The 20,491-nt window shown below is 42.7% G+C and overlaps 2 protein-coding genes across 6 annotated transcripts in view; one reads left to right on the forward strand and one right to left on the reverse strand.

Annotated features, from left to right (window-relative positions):
- Positions 1-20,491, reverse strand: part of LOC126480816 (neuroparsin-A) — a 153,461-nt gene that overhangs the window by 121,876 nt on the left and 11,094 nt on the right. For all 4 annotated transcript variants that reach the window (XM_050104146.1, XM_050104149.1, XM_050104147.1 and 1 more), the window contains exon 2: positions 14,102-14,324. The gene's annotated coding sequence lies outside the window, so the exon portion shown is untranslated. The remainder of the gene's footprint in view (positions 1-14,101; positions 14,325-20,491) is intronic.
- Positions 1-20,491, forward strand: part of LOC126480813 (uncharacterized) — a 222,204-nt gene that overhangs the window by 42,913 nt on the left and 158,800 nt on the right. The gene's annotated exons all lie outside the window — the stretch shown is intronic.

A 20,491-nucleotide genomic window follows, 5' to 3' on the forward strand; every position in this document is an offset into this window, starting at 1 on the left:
CTGACTTCTGTCCACCACCTCTCGATGCAACAGCTCACTTCGTGTAACTTCGTACTAACGGTAAGTAGCGGTTGAAAGAAACAGATCGCAAACGTCACGCAGTTAGCTTGGACCTCGGTCAACATAACCTCATTCAGACACTAGTCTATTTGTGTCTGCATCAGTTGTTATTGATTGAAAATGTCAGTTTACGAGCCTAATTCCCGTGATTTCCGAGAGGTGTTACTGTTTTGTTTCAATATGAAGAAAGCAGCGGCTGAGTGTCATCGAATGCTCTCAAGTACGAATGGTAAGGATGCTGTTAGTGAAAGAACGTGTCGTGAGTGGTTTCAACGCTGATTTTAACGTCGTAGACCTGCATAGTGGTGCATCTTTTCGAAGATGCGGAATTGGAGACATTGCTGAGTGAAGACGTGTAACTCACGAAAAATTGGCACGATTAGTGTGAGTGACACAGAAAGCCATTTCAAAAGGTCTCAAGGCTGTGGGCATGATTCAGAAAGGAGGAACTTGGGTCTCGTGTGAGCAGAAACCATGAGACGCTGAACGGCGTTTGTGTGTTTGTGAACAGTTGCTTCAGAGACAAAAATGGCATGGATTTGTGCATCGCATGGTGACCGGGGACGAAAAATGGGTTCATTACGATAACCCTAAACGCAAAAAATCATGGGGATATCCTGGCCATGATTCCATGTCGACGACTAAACGGAATATTCACGGTTCCAAGATCATGCTCTGCATTTGGTGGGACCAGCTCGGCGTCGTGTACTATGACGTGTTAAAACCAAGTGAAACAATTAATATGTTTGAGCAGAGCATTTAAAGACAAACGGCAGCATTACAGCGAGAGGCACGATAAAGTGTTTTTGCAGCACGACACCTCTCGACCCCACGTTGCAAAAGAGGTTGAAACGTACTTAGAAACGTTAAAATGGGAAGTCCTATATTCTCCAGACATTGCTCCCTCTGACTATCAGCCTGCCGGGGTGGCCGAGCGGTTCTAGGCGCTACAGTTTGGAACCGCGTGACCGCTACGGTCGCAGGTTCGAATCCTGCCTCGGGCATGGATGTGTGTGATGTCCTTAAGTTAGTTAGGTTTAAGTAGTTCTAAGTTCTAGGGGACTGATGACCTCAGAAGTTAAGTCCCATAGTGCTCAGAGCCATTTTTTTTTTTTTTTTTACTATCACCTGCTTAGATCAATGGCACATGGCCTGGCTGACCAACACTTCCGATCTCCTTAAGAAGTCACAAATTAGATCGATTCCTGGGTCGCTTCAAAAGATGAACAACTTTTTCGACGCGGGATTCGTACACTGCCCGAAAGATGGGAGAAAGTAGTGGCCAGGGATGGAAAATACTTTGAATGATACATGTGTAACTAATTTGTTTCATTAAAGCCTCAAAAGTTGGGAAGAAAACCTGTTACGTAGTGTTTGTAATGTTGCAAAGACAATTGTTTATAATGTTTTTAGTGTGACTGAAAAAACAATTATTATAAAAATATAGATCTTGACTGAAATTTTATTTTAATATTTGTGATTCAATTACTTATGTTTTTGAAATACGTGGTCTATATTGTGAAAAACGCTGACGTGATACAATAAAATGAAAGAACTTTTCAGAATCAGCATTACAAATTGGTTTTAGGAGACCTATAATTGAAATAATGTGAGAAAAATTTTAAGAGTTGTGTAAGTGTTGAGGAAAAGCTGTAAACTGAGTTGTATTTATTTTGCCGTCGGGTCTGGTGGTCTAGTGGTAGCCGGCACTGTAGCTCAGCGTGTTCGGTCAGAGGAATAGGGGCCCTCTGAATTAAAAAAAAAAAACTGAGTTAATGGATCAACGATTAACTTGAACAAGCGTCATGGCACATCCGCCACGAACAAATACAACGACCAATAACGAACAAAATGAGATTGAAAAAGTGGTAATGTACGTGCCCGGAGACCGTAAGATCGCAGTATCGAATCCCAATAAGCGTCTAAAGGTTCATGATCGGGAATTAGAAAGAAAAATATTAATGCCCCGATGATGATTTCATTAGATACAGAGCAAGGGTTCGGAAAGCTCAAGGATATAGAGGGAAGTCGGCCTTATTCTTTTCAAAGCCGAAATTCCGGTGCAGTCGAATCTCGTTTATCCGGCCTTATCCAGGTCGGGTTTTCTTTCTCCCTTTTAGTACAGTTAGTGCAGTATTTTGTACTCTGCACGTAATAGCTGCAACAGTCTACGGCGAGAATCATTAAATTTAAATTCGATCAACCGCTCTACACAGATCTTCGCCAGATGTCAGTGACCAAACTGACACTGAGGTGCACTGTACTGTACTGCTCCGTTTGTTAAGAGTGTAGACTGACATCACGGAGAAAGAAGCTTTTAATGGCCTTCGTCAAAAGGTTAAATGCGGTGTACAGAATTGATAAAAATAATTTTTTTGGCTAAAATTGCTGTTGAATCCGGTGTTGGCACTCCAGCAGTGTCAGGCTGGAACAACAACATGCCAGGACGCTCAGACATTGTGTTAATGGCGTAAATGACTGACTGCGAAAAGACAGTGACGCTGGTAGTAGTATTTCCGATGATGAAATTAACGCTGTTTGTTCGTCTACAGACAGTGGCGGTAGTGATGATGGATTGATTATCTGACGAAATTGGTGGTCAATCCAACGACGTTATGATACTCACAGGGGCAACAAAGTGGATTTATTTGGAACGTCAGGAGGGAACTGCTTCAGCCGAATTATGGCTGGTGAAAAACCCAGGTGTTCATGCTGTACATAAACTATCTACGAATCTGTCTCAAGGGAAACCTACTGAGTATTTCAATGTATACAAATAACTTTTTTCTCTATATCTGATTTACATTTGTGTGAAAATAATGTAAATTTTTATCTTTATGTGAAGAAATATGTGTGTTTATAGCACTGGATCCATGTCAACCAATTTTCTTTAAAGTTCCAGATTTTCCGGATTTCCAGTTATGCGAGTAACCAACAGTCCCACCTAGTCCGGATAGAAAGAGCTCCACTGCGCTTGCCTTAAAGTGGTTAGCAGACTGACAGGAAATCTGAATTGTGGCGCTAGAGCGGAGATTTTAACTTCTTTCCGCCAGAAAATGAGTAATTTGCCTCAATCGCCGGGCGATCTCGGATTGGACTTTAATTGTTAAACTTTGAAAAACACTATTTTTCCTTAATGTTAACATCATTAAATACGAAGAATGTTGTTGTTGTTGTTGTGGTCTTCAATCTAGAGACTGGTTTGCTGAAGCTCTCCATACTACTCTATCCTGTACAAGCTTCTTCATCTCCCAGTACCTACTGCAACCTACATCCTTCTGAATCTGCTTAGAATTTCGACACGTATGTCGTTTCGCTGAATCAGTCAACTCAGCAACAGTTGCATATCTGGAAATGAAATAGAGCTAGCTGAGGGAATGCAGTAGTGACACATATCATGTGAATGCAAGCATATTATATGTATGCTGTTGTAGCATCAAGAGAAGGTAAAACAAAATCTCCATTTCGTACCCTGTGAACAACTGGATGGTAAGGGGTGTAAATACTTTTTTCGTTAGTTTCCAGACATTTTTGATGCTTTCTATGTTTTACTAATCTCTTCATCTAAAGGTGGAAATTACACAGAATTTCTTCCTTTATTTGTTAGGTATATTCCATTATTTGTCTTCTCCTACAGTTTTTGCCGTCTACGACTCCGTCTAGCATTATGTAAGTTATTTCCTGGTGTCTAAACACATTTCCTATCATCCTTTGCCTTCTGCTAAATAGTGTTTTCACATATTCCTTTCCTCGCCGACTTCGCAGAGAACTTTCTCATATTTTATTTTATCAGTTCACTTAATCTTCCTCTTTTATCACAATTCAACCACTTCTCTTTTTCTGCTATTTCCCACATCCCATTGTCCACTTACACGCAATGTTACACTCTAGACGCAAATTCTCAGAAATTTGTTCCTCAAATCGAGGTCTACGTTTGATACTGGTTGACTTCTTTTAGCGAGGAATGCTTAATGCTTCCTATATCCTCCTTGCTTCGTTCGGCATGCATTACTTTCATTACAGCGTAGCAGAACCGCTACACTTCGTCTGTTACGGTGTCCCCAATTTTGATTTCAAGTTTATTGTTCATTTCATTTCTGCTTCTCCTGATTACTTCCATCTTTCTTTCATTTATTCTCACAAGGGGAAGGCTTCATACCGGGACAACCCATTCGCGTCATATTTGGCAGGTCGCTTACGAACACTCTGAAATGAAAAGCTGAGGTATTGTGGGTCAACGCCCTTCTGTTTTGAATAAACCACATCTAAATTTCATGACGGGTAGTAGACTCAAAATTGATAGGATTGATAGATAACTGATAGTTGAGCAGTTTTCATTATCATATGTAAGGAACGCAAACGGGTATTTTCCTAGAAACCGAGGAAAGAACTGTTACGACTGATACCTGCGTCGCCATAAGGTGAACGCTATTTAAGAAAAGCACCACTAGTATAGTGACAAAGGTATCTGGCTTGGGAGCAAAGGAACTGTGTTTGCTTCTCAGATGCGTTTTGCAGTTTTTTCACTATCGGAGTTGGTAGGAATAAGAGGTTTAATAACGTAATAAATAAGAAATAGTAACATGGTAGGTAAATAAATTTCTCAATCGATTTCGATTAGTAAAGAGTTAAAATTTTAAGCCTCTTTGTATGAAAACAATTCTGAGCGACTACAGACAGCGAGGCGCGGTACACAGCCTTATTGAGAGGTTTCAAAACTGCATGTGCTTTTGGAAACCCAGCGGGAATTGCACAACGGCATCGATGCAACAAATTTTCATAGCACAATTCGTGATCAGCTTTCAGCGCCGATTTTTCAGGTGGTGTTATCATACGCATGGAAAGCATCAAAATTAATTCCAGAAGAGAAATATTTTTAAACATAAATCAAGTCTATTTTCCGCCAAATCTTCGGAAGAAACGGTGTATTTGCGCGCGAAGATTGCATTTATTAGATGTTTTTGGTGCCGCGAGTATATTTACCTCGAATGTTCATATGACAAGTAACGTCCAGGTTGATTTTCGAAAGAAAGTGAGGGCATACAACAGAGTTAATAAAAGAGCAATCGTAAAGCAACCAGGATCAAAATTTTAATTCTGTCCTAATCCTCGTCGTTTGAAAAATTTATTTGCATACCTTGTTATTATTAAACTTCCTATTCCTACCAATTCAGAATACAAATAAAGAATCTTCAGAATGCATCTCGGAATCGAACATAGGTCCTCTACTCCACAGCCAGTTGCCTTGGTCGCTACACCAGCGGTACTTCCCTTGAACAACGTTTACCTTATGGGTACATAAGCAGCAGTTGTATCAGTTTCTTTCTTTAATTTCTACGAAAATACGCGTTTGTGGGCCTCACATACAACGACGAAAAATGCGCAGTTTTCGGTTATGTATCGATCGTGTCAATTTTTAATCTAATGTGCGTCATGAACTTTAGGGGTGGTTTTCTCAAGATCGGGGGAGGGGGAAGGTGTTGACCCAAAATATTTTCGTCATTCATTTTAGATTTTACAGAAGCTGCTTACCAAATATTAGCCAAATCAGATGGCTGGAACTGCGGCCTTCTCCTTGTCAGTACAGATTCTCCGCTCCATAGACCATTCATCCTTCTCAACAGGTTCAGTAAATATTCCTCACTTTCATAGACGATAGCAATATCAGGGAATCTTATCACTGACATCCTCTCAAACTGAATTTTAATCCTACTTCTCAACATTCCTTTCCATTCTGTCAGGGAAAAAAATAGTTGAGGAGAAGGACTGCATCCTGGCCTTATACCCTTTTTATTACAAACACATCTCTCTTGTTCTGCAAGATAACAGTAACATCGTTTCCAGTGGGCTACTGAACCCTAGAAAAAGAGACCATGGCCATCTCTTGCTTGTAGAGGGTATCCATATCTTGAGTCAGTAGCTGTATCTTCAGTAAAGAAGACAGAGTGGATAACTTACTGACTTTATGGAAACAAGCAAGTACTAACTCGATATAGGCGTCATACTGTTGGTATCAGAGATTGTCTTGTGAAAAAATACAAATTTGCTTACAAGGAGTGGAACTGTGCCTCTCACAAACGTTCGTTTAGTTGCTCTAGCTTCCTCTGGATAAGAACCTACACTTAAATACATTTAGGAGCAACGCAATAAGAATCACATGTGCTGCAGCTTGTAGAAGCCCTTTGGCCATGATAACAGCAGTGATGCGGTAAGGTCTGTACAAGCCACCGAAACCGTTTGGATGGCAGCCTGGTTAATGGTAGCTCAGCCTCTGCCCAGAATTCACAGGGATCGCTTGGAGCTGGTTCTAAAGTGTGAATTACTGTCCCACAAGGTTTCAATAGATCAGAAGTCGGAAGATTTGGCTGACCTCAAACACTCTCTCGTCTGTGGCGTCTTCCTCAAAACATTTTACACAATTTGAGAACAACAGGGCCTCTCTGATCAACAAGCCAAAGGGTCGTACAGTGTCTTCACGCACCCACTGCCAGTGAGAGACGTATCAAAGGGATTATTTAATCCCACGGAAACAATACCTACATTTGCCTGAACGGCGACGTGTTGGCAAGTGGATACAGCCCCTCATGTCGTTTTGACGTAATAGTTGTCTGCCATCGGCGTGAACCGCATTTTTCGTGACTCATCAGTTAAGGACGCGTTATTACATTACGGAATCGTTCAGTAGCAGTGTTTTTGATCACGAACTATGAGTCCTGTGATATGAGCTTTGAGCTGGGGGACCACATGTGATGAGGTGGGACTGGTATCCAACATCAGTTAGATGATTATTGACGATATGGTTGTTCAATGGTCGTTCTTGTTTAGGATTGAATTAGCAAGTGATTTTCTGCACTGTGACACGCCTATCCGTTGCTACAATGCTCAATGGTTAACGGAGACGCTTATCATTAACGCTTTGTTGCCCTCAGCACTTCGCTTGACAGCGGCGATATTAACCGATTCGAGGTATTCAGCTCCATCGCTTGAGGGGCAGTACGTAGAAAGCACAGTATATACTTGATCATATAACTACAATGTCCTATGCATTAGGTACCCAGGACATAACCCGAAGAAAATACACTATCTGACCAAAAGTTTCCGAACATCAATTAGTGGACATTAATGCAGAGTGTGTCCACCCTTTGTCTCCATGGCGGCTTGAACTCTACTGAGAACCGCTTTCAGTGAGGTTTCTGAATGTCTGCGGAGGAATGGCAGCCCATTCTTCTTAAAGAGCCGGAACCAAAGAAGGTAATGATGATGGAAGCTGTTGTCTGGAACGAAGTTCTAACTGATCCCAATGATGTACCACTGGGCTGAAGTCTGTACTTTGGGCAGACGATTCCTTTACGGGTGCGCTGCTGCTACGGTCGCAGGTTCGAATCCTGCCTCGGGCATGGATGTGTTGATGTCCTTAGGTTACTTAGATTTAAGTAGTTCTAATTTCTAGGGGAGTGATGACCTCAGATGTTAAGTCCCATAGAGCTTAGAGCCATTTTCCTTTACGGGAATGTTACTGTCCACAAATCATTGCCTCACAGATGCTTCAAAACCGGCTCTGAGCACTATGGGACTTAACATCTGTGGTCATCAGTCCCCTAGAACTTAGAACCATTTAAACCTAACTAACCTAAGGACATCACACACATCCATGCCCGGGGCAGGATTCGAACCTGCGACCGTAGCGGTCACGCGGTTCCAGACTGAAGCGCCTAGAACCGCACGGCCACACCGCCCGGCCTCACAGATGCTGCTTTATGACAGGGTGGATTATCGTGCTGATACAATCAACGTCTCCGAGTTCGTACCCTTCTACATTTAGCGTTTCCGTAAGGATGATTAAGGGAACCACAGCCTAACCACGAAAAACACGCACTTCTCGTAGCACCACCTCCTCAGTACTCCATTGTTGGCACTATACATGAGGTGTACCGTTCTACAGGCATTCGCCAAACCCAAACCCTTCCATAGGATTACCATACGATACAATGTGATTCACTCATCTACATCTACATTTACGTCTACGTAGATACTCCGCAAGCCACGGTATGGTGCGTGGTGGAGGGTACACTGTACCATTACTTGTCATTTTCCCTCCTGTTCCACTCGCAAATAGAGCGAGGAAAAAATGACTGTCTGTACGCCTCCGCATGAGCCCTAATTTCTTGTATCTTATCTACTTGGTACTTACGCGGGATGTATGTTGGCGGGAACAGAATCACTTGGCAGTCAGCTTCAAATGCCGGTTGACTAAATTTTCTCAATAATGTGCCGCGAAAAGAACGCCGCCTTCCCTTCAGGGATGTCCATTTGGGTTCCCGAAGCATCTCCGTAACACATAAGTTTTGATCGAACCTACCGGTAACAAATCTAGCAGCTCTCCTCTAACTTTCTTCAATGTATTCTTTCAATCCGACCTCGTACGGATTTCGAACACTCGAGCAGTGCTCAAGAATAGGTCGCACCAGCGTCCTAAATGCAGTCCCCTTTACACTCTATCCCAAAATTCTCCCAGTAACCCGAAGTCGACCAGTCGCCTTCCCGGCCACAGTTGTTACATGCTCGTTCCACCTCATATTGCTTTCCAACGTTACGCCCAGATATTTAAACGACTTGACTGTGTCAAGATGGATACTAGTAACACAGTACCCGAACATGATAGCTGCCAATCATCACATCAACTGGAGATCTTGTCTAAGTCGTCTTGTATCTTCCTACAGTCACTCAACTTCGACATCTTACCGGACTCCACGGCGTCATCAGCAAGCAACCGCAGGCTGCTCCCCACCCTGTCCTCCAAATCATTTATGCACATAGAGATTACTCTAAATCATTTTCCAGTGTTCCACTGTCCAGTGACGTTTCTCCTTACTCCTCAAGCATCGCTTGGCAATGAATACATGAATGTATAGCTTATGTGAAGATGATCGACCAATGTATTACATTCCTTTTAGCTCCCTATGCACAGTCATTGTGTTAACAAGACTGCTGGTGGATATTTGAAACTCACGAGTGATTACTTCCACTGATTACATGCGGCTTTTTACAGCCACCCTCCTCAATGCTAGACGGTTCCTTTCCGTGAATACATGAGGTCTGCATGGTCTTGGTTTAGCTATGGTTGTTCCTTCGCGTTTCCATTTCACAGACAGGTCACCAACAAACGTCTTGGGCAGGTTAAGAAGAGCTGAAATGGATTTGTTACTCAGGTGACATCCAAAGACCACACTCGAAGTCACTGAGTCTACCTGACCGACCCATTCTGCTGCTTCTGTGGCCGAGCGGTTCTAGGCGCTACAGTCTGGAACCGACGAATCCCGCCTCGGGCATGGATGTGTGTGATGTCCTTAGGTTAGTTGGGTTTAAGTAGTTCTAAGTTCTAGGGGACTGATGACCACAGAAGTTAAGTTCCATAGTGTTCAGAGCCAGAGCTTGCTGCTTCTACTCCTCTACTGACAACGCAATACTCCCCGCTTGCTATTATACTGGCCTCTCGTCACATCGGGTGGTTAATTCCGCATTACAGCGGGCCGTCAGTATATCTTTCATCAGACAGCGTATCCGCTATCGTGCGTCTGTTAACTGCTGTCAGCCAGTACCAGTTCTGACGACATTCCAATCGCCTGACGTGTTATCAGTAGAAGAGATGAAGGGCACTGACTAAATTGTTGCGCTGATTACTGTCGTGCTTGGAGAGGCAAAGTGCATGGCCGGAAATAGAAAGGTCGTTGGATCGAGTCCCACTCGTAACTCAATGTGTTCGTCTGCCTTTACCCTAGCCTACAGGTATGTCAGGAAAGACACGTGGTTCAGATTCTATGTTAAACGATACATCCTCTTTCCCCGGTTGGGTAACTGAAATAGGTTAGGGGCACAAAAGTCGCCGAAGTAGAGTCCAGTTGAAAGACTTGCACCAACCGGCCAAAAATCACTCTTGATGGACTCCAGCCAATCATTCCACACGATTTTTTTTTTTTGTGTTGATTACTGAGAATGAATGCAGCGTGGAACATTCCTCATTGTTTTCTTGAGAGTGTATTAATAGATTAGTTTTGCCATTTCCATCATCCAGCCTACTTTGAAGAGTCGTGTGTGTAACTGTATGTTTTGGATGACATTGATGAGTGCTTGCACAGTCTTGGATAATATTCTGTTGATACTGAATGTTAAACGAAGAAAGAGTAAGCATATATATACAAGCAAATAGATCAATAAAATTCTTGTCAGATCGAAACTGCTGGTCTCAGCGAGACTCGAAGTCGAGATCTTTGTCTTTCGCGGGAAAGTGCTCTTCTGGTGGAGGTAAAACTGCGAGGTCGGCTCATGAGTCGTGCTTGGGTATCTTAGTTGGCAGAGCACTTGCCCACGAAAGGCGAATGTCCCGAGTTCGAGTCTCGATCCGGCACACAGTTGTAATCTGCCAGGATGTTACGTAGCAGTGCACACTACGCTGCAGAGTGAATAATTCATTCTGGAAATATCTCTCAGACTGTGGCTAAGTGATGTCTCCGCGATATGCTTTCTTCCAGGAGTGCTAGTCTGGTAAGTTTAGCAGAAGAGCTTTTGCGACGTTTGGAAGGTAGGAGAAGTACTGAAGGAAGTAAAGCCGTGAGGACGGGTCCTGAGTCGTGTTTGGGTAGCTCAGACAGTAGAGCACTTGCCCGCGAAAGGCAAAGTTCCGTCTTCGAGTATCATTCCGGCACACAGTTTTGATCTGCCAGGAAGTTTCATATCAGCGCACAGTGCATTGAAGAGTGAATAATTCATTCTGGAAACAGATTTTTTTCTCTTGAACAGCATCTTAGGTGTTAGCCAATTTTAATGCCTCTATTCGACGGATTGATGATCATCAGTAGTCCTCATGCACTCACTCCACGAGACATTGCGATATGACCGGAGATCGAATCCAGGACTTTAGTGTGCTGTCTACTTCCAGGAATAGCCCTGTCCTTCCATTACTATCCAAATACTGGTGTTGACCTTTACTTGCACTATCCGGATTCCAACCGGCAGCCTTAAGCCTTGGAGCTACTCTTTTATTGTGCATGATAATCCTTAATTAGGGACAGACTACGTTACTATATACAAATAATTTTTATTATGGAAAACAGTGTCTGTAGAAACTGATGATTTAAAGATGCGAATGTCATGTGAATAGTAATTATTGCATCGTGTGGAAATTAAACAGCTGACACTGATTTAAGAAATTATATGAACGAATCATCATCATCATCATCATCATTTAAGACTGATTATGCCTTTCAGCGTTCAGTCTGGAGCATAGCCCCCTTATAAAATTCCTCCATGATCCCCTATTCAGTGCTAACATTGGTGCCTCTTCTGATGTTATACCTATTACTTCAAAATCATTCTTAACCGAATCCAGGTACCTTCTCCTTGGTCTACCCCGACTCCTCCTACCCTCTAATGCTGAACCCATGAGTCTCTTGGGTAACCTTGCTTCTCCCATGCGTGTAACATGACCCCACCATCTAAGCCTGTTCGCCCTGACTGCTACATCTGAATGAATGAAAGACAGAAAACCAGAGATTTGGCGTATGTGTACCGCACCGTTTGTCAATCCCGTACTCTAGACATTCTCCAGATTTTTCTTCAGATCGCCAAAAATCATGTAGCTATATGAACTTATACTGCAATCCTGTTGTGACATGCAGTTGACGTGAAAATTACATCGTAAGAGCAGTGCTCGCCCCATTACTGTGTCCCACATTGCTGTTCTTGTAATTTTATTGAGATTAGCGGGACGGGCATCAAGGTCGTGAATATTATGTAAACAAGATTTACTTATCGCTATTTGTTTGTTAAATGTAGCAGACGGACATAGCCAGACGATCTCACAAAAAGAACGCGAGCAGCTGGTTATCTCCCTGGGTGTGTTTAGTCAGCCGGGTGACGGAGCAAAGTCGGGCTCCAGTTAGCAAACCGCGATAGTAGCGTGCGAGTCCGAGCTGTGGTAGTTTTTTATAGATAGAAGTTCGTGCGGGGTTAGGTGCTCCGAACCATTACTATCGTATTTTTCGACGTAGTGAAGTTAACTTTCCTACTTGATGCTGCCAAAATCTTTCCGCACGGCTGGCCAATGAAAAGTACCAAGCTATACGGTAAACAACGACGAAAGCTTTGTGTGTGTGTGTGTGTGTGTGTGTGTGTGTGTGTGTGTGTGTGTGTGTGTGTCGTACGTTACCTTTAGAGTTCATAATTTTCCTTGTAAGTAGGCTGTTTAGGTTTTTATGTTGGTAACGCCACGTAGCGCTCTGTATGAAAATCACTGACTGTGCTGTGCGCAGTCTGTGGCTGGTTGGCATTGTTGGAATATTCGCTAGTGTAGTGTTGGACAGTTGGATGTGAACAGCGCGTAGCGTTGAGCAGTTGGATCTGAGCCGCCAACAGTGGTGGATGTGGGGAGAGAGATGGCACAGTTTTGAGAGCGGACGATCTGGATGTGTGTGCGTCAGAAAAAGGAAATTTGTGAGACTGGATGTCATGAACTGATATATACTCGTATATTATGACTTTTGAACGCTATTGAGGTAAATACATTGTTTTTTCTGCATCAAACTCTTTCATTTGCTAACTATGCCTATCAGTAGTTAGTGCCTTCAGTAGTTCGAATCTTTCATTTAGCTGGCAGTATTGGCGCTCGCTGAATTGCAGTAGTTCGAGTAACAAAGATTTTTGTGAGGTAAGTGATTCATGAAAGGTATAGGTTATTGTTAGTCAGGGCCATTATTTTGTAGGGATTATTGAAAGTCACATTTCGTTGCGCTATACATATATATATATATATATATATATATATATATATATATATATATATATATAGTGTCAGTTTAGTGTTGATCAGAATAAGCAAAGAGAACAATGTCTGAGTACCATCAGTTTTGCTCAGCTGTTTGAAAATCAAATTACGTAGAGGTTTTCCAGCACTGTCATTAATAAATTTTTCTAAGGGAATGTTTCATCCTGTACTTTCACTAAATTACATATTTTGCAATCAAGGTTCTCGGATACAACTAACTGAGAAGTAAGCACTTTGAGCTCATTATTGGACTGGATGAAGGTTGTAATTCTGAACAAGTGATCTTTGCTATCGTGTTTTTCAACGTAGTAACTTTCCTGCTTGATCCTGATAAAATCTGTCAGTACAGCTGTCCAAAGCAGAATCAGTAGGCTATACGGTATAGGCGTAAGACACGGGTTCGATTCTTGGCACTGCCAAGGGTTTTTCCTTAGTGGGAGGATTGGTAGGGGGTGCACTCAGCCTCGTGATGCCAATTGAAGAGCTGTTTGACTGAATAGTCGGCAAGACTCAGCGGCGCTAGGAGCACCTCTGAAGCTGGCCAGCACAGCTCTGGATGAAACGTCAGGAACCAAAAATTTTCTTCGGAAATGGCCATGCAGGCGGGAAGACTCATTAGCAACTACGTGAAAGCCTTCATTGCATAATAAAGGGACTAGTGGTTAAGGTCGGAAATTCCACGAGGATTTTCTTATCTTTACTCATTTTATGCACTTTTCGTAATAGTGAACCAGCTTCTTCAACTCTTCTGCGTGTAAGTGCTCCGCTTGGGGACTGAACCAGCTGACAACGACAGCCTTGGGTACCACGTCATATTCAAATCGTTAACCTCAGAGCTTTCGTTTCATGTCCAATAAGAAGACTGGAGGAGTCATGTGCACCTGACGTAGGCTAGCCATGTCGCTGTGGAGAGTTTTTAAGTCCGTCCCAGTACAATAACAACTTTGTGTGGCAATCTGTGGTGCCGAAGAATGAGCAGCAATGTCTAGAATGTAAGCAGCAGTGCATAGGCTACGCCAACTGTGTGGGCCTTCCGAAAGCCGTCCAGTGGCTAGCTACGGGCCTTGTCTTAGCAAGTACGCCAATATGTGAAGCTTTCGGTTGGACGCGTTACGCGTTCCGTGGGGAGTACTGTGACTTTATTGTGCGAGCTCGATGCCGGAGGGCGGCAGGACGCTAGTGACGGCGCCGCGCTCAGGCTACTGGAGGCCAGCCACTCACCTGTTGGTGGCCGATGTGGTGGTAACGGCTGGCGGCGGAGGTCTGCGGCGGCGGTGTCGCGTCCCGGCGCCAATATATACGCGGCCGGCGGCGGCGTTGCGTCACGGCCGGCTGCTGTCAACCCCCGAGCGGTGCCCGTCAGGCGCTGAGCCCGTGCGCGCCCATGACGGAGCCGCGGTAAACAACGCTCCTCGTAATTACTGGCGGACGCTCATCACGCGACCTGATGCAAAAAAATTATCCATCAACACGTCGCTTCAGCTTCCGCGACCAGCGTCTGGAAGAGACGCTGTCGTGTGGGCGGCTGGGTCGGAAGGGTGCTGCCGACCTTCGAGGAATTCTGGTGAGGTGAAGGGATGAACATCATCTGCTCATGTGCTACAACTTTTCACAAACAACAATACAATAACTTAAGCCAAACCGAAATTTTCCATTTTCACACTGGAGCGAGCGATCTATTTTGACATAATAATACATTTCGTGGGACATCCACAACTGTTGATAAACATATCCATGATTAATAAATTCCCTCCAGTTGTACTCGACAGATGTTTTATTTGCGTAAAATCTAACAAAATACTCGGCTTTCAGGATGTAAATCCCCCCTTCAGTCGCTATGAAAATCAAAGAAAAACAAGAGGGATCCTTCGTAACATTAATTAACGTTAAAAGGGCCCATACGAATGTGAACATCAAGTTATCCTTGGGTGCGTACGAGAAACTCGTACCAATCATGTAAAAGATCCAGAAAAGTGTCAAATAGCATGCGAGATCCCCTGCTGGTATGGCACCAAAGTACCACACTTGGTAAACGGTGCATATCCGAAAAAAACTATGAATGTAACAGCAAATAAACACTCGTTGCCAGCCTAATGTAACCTACGAACCAACTGTGAAAGACTAGACATGTGGCATGGGCTTAAGAATGTGAAATCAAGGCATAAATGCAGTAAAATGCCAATTTATGGACCTCAAAAGCTTAGCATTTAAGTGCCCAGCCGTTCTACGGCTTTTATGTCTTCATTTGTATTTCTTAAGCCCATGCCACATATATAGTCGTTCGCAGTTGGTCCAGCACATTAGGCTGGCAATGTGTGTTTATTTGCTGTTGCATTCATGATTTTTTTTCGGTTAGGCCCCGTTTACGAGATGCAGTAATTGTTGCCGAGAATACCTTTTCATGCCACACCCGCACGAGATCCCACATGCTACGTGATAAATTTGCTGGATCTTTTACATGACTTGTTCGACTTCCTAGTACGCAATCAAGATCTAACCTGAAGTTCACATTCCTATGGGTCCTTTTAACGTTAATTATTTTTATGAACAATGCCTCTTAGTTTTCCTTGTTTCTTGTAGCACCTGAAGGTAGAATTTACATCCTGAAACCGAGATCGAGTGTACGATTTTCTTCAAATAAAGGATTTGTCAAGACTAACTGGAGCGGATTTATTCATTATGAAACATCTATTTAGGGAAATATTTTTTTATTCACAATTTATGTGATCGTATTTGGTGAAATTTTGACAGTTTCAAATCTCATGAGTCATCATCAGAACCAGTATCTTGTTACGAAAGTCAGACATTAAGTGGTCATCTAGCGCTCATCATGGTCACTGTAAACTGACTGCCTTACCACTATTAAATAACTAGTGCTGTAAATGAAAAGCACAAAATTGCGGATATTCTACAGCATTAATTCAATTCGTCAATCCGATTTTGGCTTACAACGCCATCGTCAAATTTAACTGATTGTCGTCGACAGAGAGGATACCATACTTATGAACAATATTACAAAGGATATTATACATGGAGAGATGCAAACACAAAGCAAATGTCATCTTTGACAGCGTAATGGTATCGCAATTCATAATGTTAAACAGTAAATAAATAAAATACGATCAAACCAGAAAAAACTAACACTAAACATCGAAAAAACAGTGAACTCGCAAAAACAACCTAACTAATATAACCACTTGAATTAAAGTAATAATCACAATAAAATAAAATTTTATGTTTGTGATTTGACAATTTAAAATCTTATAAGTCATCATCAGACCCAGTATCTTATTTTATTCTGATCGTTAACTGAATTTAAAAACAAAAAACTTTTTCAATTACGTTACCATTATACTGTCAAAGATGTATTTCACTCTGTGTCTGTCAAAGATAACAATTACTCTGTATTTGCACCACAGACATACATTATTAGATCGGCAATAACGTATACAGTATCACTGGTGTCAGTCGCAATATGGCGGCTTGCGAAAGGACATGTTAACAGCTGTTTATTTTCTGATAAAACAGTTGTAAAAAATGGCGATAAACTAATATAACTACGTTACCTTTAGAGTTTTGACATAATGGTCAATACAAGCGACGTTTTTGATTGCAATTTTTCGTACAGCATACAGAAAATACAAGGAAAGGAACATGTCTCAATGCAAACGTAAGAAATATATCACGTATTTTTGCTTTTGTACTATACGTAAGCCTAAATAATTACATTACAGTTTGTCTTACCTGAAATACAGGCAGAATTTAAATAGTATATGTTTATTTTAAGGGTTGCAATAACTCTGGTATTAACAGATGTAGCTTACTTTTGTGTTTTTGACTACTTTTAATCAACTTCGGGTAGTATGATCGTGGTGAAAGTGCTCTTATAAGTAGAACGTGCTATTTGTCGTTGACAACAAGAGTCTTTATTCATTTTAGTATTATTCCGATAACTGAAGTATGCTTTAATCGTGTGTAAATGTTACTTGGTGTTCTTCTCACAACACCATTCTACAATGTACGTCTTAAAATCAACTAGTGCGTAAATAAGTGCTCAACTGCAGAATTTTTTTAGACCATCTCGTAAAGCTTACAACATCATTTCGTTTCAAAAAATGGTAGTAGCATACACGAACTTCATGATGCCGCCATCGTACCTCACCAAACGTCAGGCGTTAGTAACAGATCCGCCTTTGCCAGTCTAGGAACGTATGTCAGTGATTTGCACTCCATGTGTAATATCTTTCGCAACGTTGTTCAGCACTATTTTATCCTGTTTGACGACGATAGTTAAACTCTGCTGATAACCCTGTAAGCCGATAACCAGTTATAGAAGTGAATTAATACTGCAAAACATCCTATTTTCGAGCTTTTCATTGATAGTTATGAAGTTATTCCACCAAGAGGCGACAGGATTAGTTAACGTGACCAGTACTGATTACACCCAAACCTCCAGATGTCAGACACTCAGATCGGTACCAAACGTTGTAAGTAGGCAGAGTATCAACCAAAACTTCGTACTATATGCTGTCGTCAAGCAGAACGGGTGTAAAAGTTAATTAAAATAAACACCACATCAACGGATCACAGGAAAATCATAAGTATGAGTAAATAAGATATACAGGGTGTTACAAAAAGGTACTGCCAAACTTTCAGGAAACATTCCTCACACACAAAGAAAGAAAATATGTTATGTGGACATGTGTCCAGAAACGCTTACTTTCCATGTTAGAGCTCATTTTATTACTTCTCTTCAAACCACATTCATCATGGAATGGAAACACACAGCAACAGAACGTACCAGCGTGACTTCAATCACTTTGTTACAGGAAATGTTCAAAATGTCCCCCGTTAGCGAGGATACATGCATCCACCCTCCGTCGCATGGAATCCCTGATGCGCTGATGCAGCCCTGGAGAATGGCGTATTGTATCACAGCCGTCCACAATACGAGCACGAAGAGTCTGTACATTTGGTACCGTGGTTGCGTAGACAAGAGCTTTCAAATGCCCCCATAAATGAAAGTCAAGAGGGTTGAGGTCAGGAGAGCGTGGAGGCCATGGAATTGGTCCACCTCTACCAATCCATCGGTCACCGAATCTGTTGTTGAGAATCGTACGAACACTTCGACTGAAATGTGTAGGAGCTCCATCGTGCATGAACCACATCTTGTGTCGTACTTGTAAAGGCGCATGTTCTAGCAGCACAGATAGAGTATCCCGTATGAAATCATGATAATGTGCTCCATTGAGCGTAGGTGGAAGAACATGGCGCTCAGTCAAGACATCACCAACAATCCCTGTCCAAACGTTCACAGAAAATCTGTGTTGATGACGTGATTACACAATTGCGTGCGGATTCTCGTCAGCCCACACATGTTGATTGTGAAAATTTACAATTTGATCACGTTGGAATGAAGCCTCATCCGTAAAGAGAACATTTGCACTGAAATTAGGACTGATACATTGTTGGATGAACCATTCGCAGAAGTGTACCCGTGGACGCCAATCAGCTGCTGATAGTGCCTGCACACGCTGTACATGGTACGGAAACAACTGGTTCTCCCGTAGCACTCTCCATACAGTGACGAGGTCAACGTTACCTTGTACAGCAGCAACTTCTCTGACGCTGACATTAGGGTTATCGTCAACCGCACGAAGAATTGTCTCGTCCATTGCAGGTGTCCTCGTCGTTCTAGGTCTTCCCCAGTCGCGAGTCATAGGCTGGAATGTTCCGTGCTCCCTAAGACGCCGATCGATTGCTTCGAACGTCTTCCTGTCGGGACACATTCGTTCTGGAAATCTGTCTCGATACAAACATACCGCACCACGGCTATTGCCCCGTGCTAATCCATACATCAAATGGGCATCTGCCAACTCCGCATTTGTAAACATTGCACTGACTGCAAAACCACGTTCGTGATGAATACTAACCTGTTGATGCTACGTACTGATGTGCTTGATGCTGGTACTGTAGAGCAATGAGTCGCATGTCAACGCAAGCACCGAAGTCAACATTACCTTCCTTCAATTGGGCCAACTGGCGGTGAATCGAGGAAGTACAGTACATACTGACGAAACTAAAATGAGCTCTAACGTGTAAATTAAGCGTTTCCGGACACATGTCCGCGTAACATCTTTTCTTTATTTGTGCGTGAAGAATGTTTCCTGAAAGTTTGGCCGTACCTTTTTGTAACACCCTGTATAACTTCCGTTTGAAAGTTGGTAGAGCGTTAGAGCGTCGTACCAGGTTCCTGGATTCATATCCCAAAGATGACAATTTTTTTCACTATGTTATGAGTGAAAGTGTTATATAGGACTATTAAAACTTCCGCACGTGTGATGCAATTGTTTCTTCATTCTCCTGTTCCGATTGTTTATGTTTATTCGGTGACACTACAAATCCGTTAGCTGCTTCATAAAAGTGGTGTCCTGTTGCACATGTCCGACAGAACACCACACATGTCTATACACATGTGCTCTATAGGTTTGCTACTAACGAATTGAAAGCAGACTGCCAAAATAACCCTGCTACAATCACCAAAACATCCTTCTAAATCTCTGGAAAATATTCTCCTGTATAACAGTTTCACGCGTAAACAGTTAGAACAAATTGTCATCAGTAGGGTTTGAAAGCGGAACCTTTGGCACGACGACTCGCTTTACCAACTCACCCACGCGAGATCTACTAAACTATCACTCACAGATACGCCTTTCCTGTGATCCGTAGTTCTGGTGTCACTTTTAATTACCGTTTACGCATGTTCTACTGGATGACAGCACACAGCACGAACTAAACCGGTGTCTCGTTTGATACTCTACTTACATACATCGTTTGACACCGATCTGAGAGACTGACATCTGGAGGTTCGGGTGTTAGGGATAGGAATTAAGAATGGCCGGGAGTGTTCTGAGTTGTTTGCCACACAAAGTTCAGTCCGCGAAGACCCCCATCAAGTGAAATCAAGTAAAAAATATGACACGTCGACGTAAGAGCACGCAATGTCAGCGGATGAGAAAGTTCGACCGAAGAGTAATGATCAGTTCTGGAGAAATGAGAACGAGTACATCATATCGTGACATTTCGGTTGGTACATCTTGTGGTATGGATGAGACAACGAGAAGTATGGGTATTAGTGGATAGAAGAGGCTTTCACACCACTAGACCATGCATCGACGTACACTTCTGGTCATTAAAATTGCTACACCAAGAAGAAATGCAGATGATAAACGGGTACTCATTGGACAAATATATTATACTAGAACTGACATGTGGTTACATTTTCACGCAATTTGGGCGCATAAATACTGAGAAATCAGTACCCAGAACAACCATATCTGGCCGTAATAACGGCCTTGATACGCCTGGGCATTGAGTCAAACAGAGCTTGGATGGCGTGTACAGGTACAGCTGCCCATGCAGCTTCAACACGCGACCACCAGTGACTGGCGTATTGTGACGAGCCAGTTGCTCGGCCACTATGGACCGGACGTTCTCAATTGGTGAGAGATCTGCAGAATGTGCTGGCCAGGGCAGCAGTCGAACATTTTCTGTATCCAGAAAGGCCCGTACAGGACCTGCAACATGCGGTCGTGCGTTATCCTGCTGAAA

This window comes from Schistocerca serialis, chromosome 5 (genome assembly GCF_023864345.2).
Source record: "Schistocerca serialis cubense isolate TAMUIC-IGC-003099 chromosome 5, iqSchSeri2.2, whole genome shotgun sequence".
Classification (NCBI taxonomy): domain Eukaryota; kingdom Metazoa; phylum Arthropoda; class Insecta; order Orthoptera; family Acrididae; genus Schistocerca; species Schistocerca serialis.